The following is an 8,024-nucleotide window of genomic DNA, read 5'->3' as shown; positions in this document are numbered from 1 at the left end:
CATTGTGATCTCGTAAATGTTCCTACTTTTTTATTTTACTATATAGTCTTCACCGACCAGCTCTACAATCAATGTCAGCTCCTTTTTATAGCCACAATCACTCTCACTTTCTCCCGCATTCATCTCTCTATTTAGTCTTTCTTTATCTCTCCTACTATTCGCCATGCTTTCTCTCTCATTAGGCCTACTAACGGAATTGTGATCCTGTGTTATTCCTTTCTCGATCGCTTCAACATGTTCAGAATCATTCTCCCGTTCTACTTGTGTCGAACTGGTATTAACTTCCATGTTTTCATTTACAAATTTTTCCATCCATCATTGAAAGCATAATCAATCTCGGGTTCTACATGAATCAAAGTGGCTTACCTTCTATTTTGTCATTTACCAAGTTATCCATCCAATCAAAAAAGTATAAACAATCCCCCAAACAGCCAGGCTGCAGGGGAATGAATCAAACATAAAACTATCACTCACAAGCACAGGCGGTCCCAACAACACTCGACTGCTCTCTGCTCACTTCCTGCTTGCACACTGAACGGGATCAGACGAGATGGGTTATCGGTTATGGCCGCAAGCATTTATATCAGGTCCATACTAGCTTTTTTGCAGGAGGAGCACATAAGGAGTGAGAGCGCTGCCGAGGCCAGAGCCGGCACTTGTACATAAACAATGATTAGTTCCATAATGAATGAAAGAAATGAATGAATGAATACTTTATTCCAGACTCAGAGTTCCATATCAAAACGTAATGCAACTTTTGAAGAAATTTAGCATTGCAAAACCTGGAATGGACTGCAGTAGGCAACGCACTGCAGGCATTCATAGCTATTATTTTTTAGAACAACATGATCAGAGAGAGCGCGAACGCAGTTCCCCACTACCAGAAATTATGCAATCGAGATTCCCACATTTGGGGAATTCGCAACAGCCTCAGTGCAATGGCTGAGCCTTGCTATGGGTGAACCACCTTCTTGATCATGGTATCCCCCTTGCCAGGTAAGTATGAGTTGTACACGTTCAGGTGGGCTGAACGGTGCCCAGGCGTGTTCCGTGGAAAACGGTTGCAAAGCATTCAGAGATGTCTAGACTTCAATAAACACTGTAGACCACCGGTCACACGATGGCGAATCTGAAATCTCCCCTATCCATTCTCTCTCAACCTCCCCTATAACCTCCTCATCCCAATGTGTCTCTTGTAAACATATTATTTCTGACGCACACACCATCAAGGTTTGCTGCCTCCTGTTCCTGTCTCTTAGCCCATTCGCATTAAAAGAAGATATCTTGATCATTAAAAGTATAAATAAGAAGAGATCCACAAGTTACGTTATCATTTTGCACTTTTTTCCCCTGTTGGATACACATCCTGCACACCTTCTCCTGTTATCGTGGATCACCCTGAAATATTGGCGGCCCTTAGCAGTGTTGAACTTTGTTTAGTACAGCAGTGACTGCACTAAATCATTGAATTTAACTTTGACAAACCTCATCCCCGTCTGCAAACTTTGGTACCGGGCCACATTCTCCTTTTAATAGGTGACCCAGCTGAGACCCCCCACCCTTGTAGTTTCCCGATAACGTCACTGTCCGAGGTGTATGCCGGCAGCTCCAAAAACGAAACCACCGTTTCGTCATTAGTGAGCTCTATCGCCATAACTCTACTCCCTCTTAGTTTGAAACCGTCCATGAATTTATTTTTCCCACTAAGATGTCCCATTGTTAATTCATATTTTTTCGTTCCAATTTTGCGGCAAGCCATCAGCTCCCCGCACATCTCTCTCGTAGCTTTCATCACTTCCATCACCGTTACTGTGTCTTCACCGATCAGTTCCACACTCACTGTCACTTCTTTATCATAGCTTTCAAATGTCTTTTCTTTATCTCCAGCCTCGTCTCCCCTCTGGTCTTTCATTCTGTGGTCTATTCCATTCATGCCTTTTCCATTTCCATTTTCCATTGCCATTTTGTCCATCCACGGGATAATCCTCGCCAAAAGAATGGGAGAATTGTGGTCCTACCAGCGTTGACGTATAGAAAAAAATCTGAAAAGTACCTTGTTGGCACACAGTCCCAACAAACACTCTACTGCTCAGTGCACACTTCCTACTCACACACCTGAACGGTATCAGACCAGACGAGATCGGGCGTGCTCAGGGTGGTATGGCCGTAAGCAATTATTGCCGGGTCCATACTAGCTTTTATACAGGAGGAGCACATAAGGAGCACATAAGGAGTGAGAGCTGATCATATATGCAATTATTTCTTAAGAATCCTGGGATGCCTTCATAAATGATGTCCTTTATTTGTCTAATCCCTCCTTCTATGAATTTGGGCTCTATAATGTTTTGCCATTGTGTTTAATTTTTTCGTTTAAAAACAGGGGCAGTTTTACCAACGGTTGTATCCTCACATTCATATTGCATCTTAGGTAAGAATTTCCTCCAGGCTTCAAAGACCTCTCTATAAAATTCTGGTATGGTTATCGTCATTGACTGTTTTAGCCCATGTACCACACATACTGTCCTATGCCACCCACGTCATTAATATATTTCTCCATAAAATCCCACAATATATTCTTCACCGTTTTAATCCTTAATGCTGTTTTTTGTTTCTATATCTAAAAAATCAGCCCTCCTTCACGCCATTTTCCCACCGTTTTTATAACTCCTGTCCATGTTGCCTCAGTTGCCTCTTTAGTTTCAACACCTAAATATATGCCCAACACTTTAATATACCTATCCTTCACCCTTAAACCTACTTCCTCTCTCTCTACATTGCCTATATACATTATTTCTGATTTTTTGCGCCCGACGCTCTCCCATATCTCTGCCAATTCTAGCACCCTTTTCACACTGTTCCCATCCCTCACTGTTATTGTTGTGTTGTCTGCATATTGATTTATTGTATGTATGCACTCCCAGATGGTAGTTATATGCCCTGGGGCCGTATTCACCAAGCATTTATCTTACCGCTAGGAGTGCTCCTAACTCGCGCTAGACATTTACGTAGGAGTTTTTCTCTTAAAAGTTATTCACAAAGCACTGAGACCTACTCTTACTAAGGATAAATCACAAAGATGTGAACTAAGAGTGACGCGCCGTTGCTTATGGATACGTCAATTCTCGTGCACGAGTTTAGAAGCGGTCAGTTCGGTGATTGGTGTTCCGACGAGCCCACTGAATCACCGAAAAACAAGGAAATAGCCTAGGCTAGAAATGAATTAAGTAGTTATAGTGCAGTAGCAGAATACCACGCATGACTGACAATTTTGTGCAGACCACGATAATGACGTTGTATCCTGCACGTTCAAGAGAGAGAGAAAGCAAACAATAAAAATACGTAAAGTCTAAAAGAAAATAAATGTTACGAACTACCCTAAGTGTTGACTGCTTTGTGCCAAGGTGTTAACCTAAAATGTGTTTCAAGTGATCCCTAAAATGCCTGTCCACTCGGTTCCACACGGCCAAATTCCCTTGTAATGTTGATCGCCATCATCATCATCATCATCGTCTGGCTGTGGAATGTCCCTCGTTGCCAAAGGTTGTGTAGAATGGCACATACAGTGATTACTGTGCTTGCCTTCTCTTGGTGAGGCGTTATTTTCGCCGTGGAGGACATGAAACCGACGTTTCATCTGCCCCATCCTCTCTCCACAACATTTCGTGTATGTTGTGTGCTCGCCAAAGAGCCAATACGATGTGTTTACGCATAGGACTAAGCGTAATCTGCGTATCACTTAACTGTTACACTTTAACTGATGCTCCTGGTTGTGGATTAAGGTAGGGTGTCTAGAGCCACGTCTTGCATGGATAGTCACTGTCACCCAGCAAGTGACACCCAACGGGTACATCTCAAAAGCGCCTCAGACCGCTCACGTTTAAAATGCGCGAATCATGGGGTAGCTGAAGATCCAGGCCACTTTGCAACAACATCCAGTAGGCTATGTTAAATTTGCATCAAAAACAACCCTGCGTGTTGATGGAATGCACTTTCTTTCCCCACTATGAAGAACACGTCCTCTCCTTTTGATGGCACAATTTATTTTTATTTTTTTTTATAAGTTATATATATGTTTTTTATAACTTATAATTTTTATAACATTTTATTTCGGGAACTAATCGGATTAGTCCCTGTTAGTCGGGGATGTTATTGCATCTGCGCATTAACTCCACAATAGTTGAATACCCTAACATTTCGTCCTCGCCGGCATTTTAAAGATTCTTTGTGAATAGGTCTTACTGAGTAGGAGCCTCTTGAGGACTTTTAAGCTCTCCTAGACTTAGGTGCTACTTTATAGTCCTAAAAGACTTGTGAATTTCTCTTTAGTGAAAAAGTTAGGAGCCCTACATTTAAGAGTGACACGCCCTTATTTTAGGAGTTACTCCTACATTTCGCCAGTTAGGACCTACTTTTAGCCCTAAGGATCCTTTGTGAATACGGCCCCTGATCTCTTTGTGAATACGGGCCCCTGAACTTCTCTCTGCCGAAATTGCAGGAGAGCAACGCCGATAGAGAAACATCCTGCCTTATCGATCTCCCTAGACAAAATCTGTCAGTCAGCACTCCATTATTTTGACACAGCTCCTTGCACCCTCGTACAACCTCCTCACCCCACCCCACTAATCTCTCTCCAATGCCAAATCTCACCAGTAATTTAAATAAAAACTCATACTCCACCCTATCAAACGCTTTATTCCAAATCTATAGCTAACACTTCCCCCTGCCCCGTCTCTCTTCATGAATTATATGTATCCCTAACTGCTGTCGCTATTGTGTCAGCTATATCCCTAACTGGTATACTGTAACTTTGAGGATGTTTTAATTATATCCCCTATCACTCGTTTTATTCTGTTAGCCAACACCTTGGCCAAATTTTGTAATCTACATTTAGTAGACTTATAGGCCTATAATTCTGCAAGTCTAGTTTATTTCCTTTCTTCTTAAAAACTAAGGTAATCACACCTTCTACCATTCCTACCCTGCACTATCCCTGTTTCTCAGTCTCCCTGAATACCTCTACTAAAATTGATGCCATCTGCTCCTATATACTTATAAAATTCAATCCCTATCCCATCACTCCCAGGACTCTTTCCGCGATTTAGCCCCTCTATCGCCTCCATCACATTTATATCTCTGTCACATCATTCAATATCGTCCACACTCAGCTTGCTTTCTACACTATCCAGTACCTCTACTATACTGTCCTCCTCTAATCCACCTCTCTGATATAACTCCCCATAAAACTCTTGCACCCTCTCCAGTATGCCACATAGTCTGCTACTACCTCCCCCTCCTAATTTCAGATTTTGTGCATATATGTCCTGCTTTGTTTGTTTTTTTCTAGGCCCAAAAAATACGCTGTGCACCTTTCTCCCTCCAGTGCATATTTTGCCTTGCTCCATAAAATTGCTCCTACTACATTTCTCTGCCTAATCTCTGAGTTCCATCTTTACCTCTATATAATTCTCCATGCTTGTAACCTTCTTCATTCTCTGCTTTACTCAGCTCTACCCTCAATCTTTCCCTCAACTACTTCTCTTTCTTCATCATTTTCACTTTTCTTTCTTACTGTACCTAATGCTATTGATTTAATCGTATTCTTCACTTTCTCCCATATCTCCCCGATCTGAGTATCTGCCCTATTGTCTTCAATTATTCTTCATTTCTCATTCTCCATATGTAATAACTCCCTAATCTATTGTTTATGTTCGTCCTCTTCAATATAACCTGCATTCAAAATCCACATCCCTCCCCCGATCTCCTCTCTCCCTACTTTAATTCTGAATCTAACCCCGTCGTGGTCACTCAGTGCATTTATTCCATGTCTTATTCTGTCTATATGTTTTATGTTCTCTCCTGTGTTAAAACCAAATCTATCCTGCTTTGTTTCAGTACCACCATCCCTCATTAGTCTCCGGTGAATTCCTTCCTCTCTGAATTCTCATATCTCCACACATCTACTAATTCTTGTCCTTCGTCATGTCTAACAAGCTCTCCCTCGACTTTTTCCCATCTGAACACTACACCCTTGCCCTATATCTAACCTGCTACCATTTAGTATTAAAATCCCCTACTATTATACATCTCCCAATCACTAGCCCTTTCAGCTCTATTATACTTCTTTATCTATTTCTATATTCGGAACATATGTATAGTCTAAACAACACATTTTGATACTTAAACTCTTACTATTATCCTCCCTGTCCTATCTTTATATATCTCTTTTATCTCATCTACCCTATGTTTTTAATCATTATAGCCACCCTTCTTGCGTTCTTAGTCCCGTTATTATAATAAATCCCCCCCCCCCATTCCTCCCTCACCTCTCTAACTTTTTACGTCACCCCAATTTGTCTCCTGTATGCATAGGATGTCACTCCTATATATATTTAAAGTGACCTCAGTTTGCCTCTGTGCCTTAAACATGAGAGCTAAAAGAAAGGAAATATTTAAACCAAAAACTAAAGCAAGACTCACATGCCAGACCGCGGTCCTTTATTTCTCTCTCCCCGTGTCTTCTCCTCCTCTGCTTTCCTTTTGGCGGCCAGTCTCTGTTCTTTTGTCTTCTTCCCTCCCTTTTGTCCTCTGCCCTCCTGTCTTTGCCTCCTCGTCTATTTTTTCCACCTGTTGTTCCGCTCTCCCTCATTCATCGCCTGTATCCTCCACCACATCGTCGTCCTCCGCTTTCCCCCCCCTGCTCCATCACCTGTTCGTCACCGTCCTTCTCTCCACTGTCGCCGCTGTCAGATCTATACCGCCATTCCAGTTCTTTTTCCGCTTCCTCATTCTCTCCTCCAGCCTCCTCTTCAGCTCCCCTTCTGTCATCTGTTCTCCTCTCTCCTCCTCCTCCTCTCTCGTCGCTGCGTTTCGTTCCTCACACTCCCGCGCATAATGCCCTGTCTTCTGGCACCTGAAGCACTTCAAATCAGGGCACTCCATGAAGATGTGTCCTGGCTTGATTCAGAGTCGGCACACCCGCACCTGTATTGTCATGTATTACTCTAAAGTACTCCACTCCTCTCAGTGTCTCTAACTTGGTTGAGTACGGGAGTGATCGTACCTGCTCATTAAAGGGACTCTCACCTTTGTTGCATTTTTACACTTTTTTTGGATAAGGTTAAATTGGTATTAATAAGGTAATAACACTCTAATATGCAAGACAGACCACCAGGAGTAAAATCAAACAATTATTTTACTCTCATAATATTTAGTGAAAACTTCAACCAATAAAATTCTTCGGACCGAAGGACCTTATTGGCCGACAGACCTGTCTGTTTGCTGCATGGATATATAAGGTTTTCCGTCTGCTTCTTGTGGCGCATTCGGGCCCGCGTCATCAAGGCGCGTCCTCAACTAGAGGGTTTGTTTTGATTCCACGGCAGACAGTAGCGAGTAGCGACCGTAGCGACTGACGATGGCAGACCAAAGTGGTCCACGGCGTACTGAAACTGCACCATTCAGTCCGATTAGGGGACTCATCTCGGACTCAGACTCACAGAGTTACCCTCCTCTGGAGCCTCAGTAAGACCTCCAGACTGTTGGCCACCAACTGCACCATTCAGTCCGATTAGGGGACTCATCTCGGACTCGGACTCACAGAGTTACCCTCCTCTGGAGCCTCAGGAAGACCTCCAGACCATTGGCACCCAACTGCACCACTCAGTCCGATTACGGGACCCATTTCGGACTCAGATGCGACGTTGTCCCGCTACTCTGGAGCTCCAGGAAGACCTCCAGACCGTTGGCACCCAACCGCACCACTCAGTCCGATTACGGGACCCATTTCGGACTCAGACGCGACGTTGTCCCGCTACTCTGGAGCTCCAGGAAGACCTCCAGACCGTTGGCACCCAACCGCACCACTCAGTCCGATTACGGGACCCATTTCGGACTCAGACGCGACGTTGTCCCGCTACTCTGGAGCTCCAGGAAGACATCCAGACCGTTGGCAACCAACCGCCACACTCAGTCCGTTTACGGGACCCATTTCGGACTCAGACGCGACGTTGTCCCGCTACTCTGTT

At 43.6% G+C, this 8,024-nt stretch overlaps 1 pseudogene; it reads right to left on the bottom strand.

Moving 5' to 3' along the window:
* Positions 1-849: 849 nt before the first annotated feature.
* On the bottom strand, positions 850-1,004 carry LOC130378673 (U1 spliceosomal RNA; annotated as a pseudogene).
* Between the last annotated feature and the right edge of the window lie 7,020 nt (positions 1,005-8,024).

This window comes from Gadus chalcogrammus, unplaced genomic scaffold (assembly GCF_026213295.1).
Source record: "Gadus chalcogrammus isolate NIFS_2021 unplaced genomic scaffold, NIFS_Gcha_1.0 GACHA097, whole genome shotgun sequence".
Taxonomy (NCBI): Eukaryota; Metazoa; Chordata; class Actinopteri; order Gadiformes; family Gadidae; genus Gadus; species Gadus chalcogrammus.
Note: the sequence above shows the minus strand (reverse complement) of the source record. Positions and strands in the feature narration are given on the sequence as shown.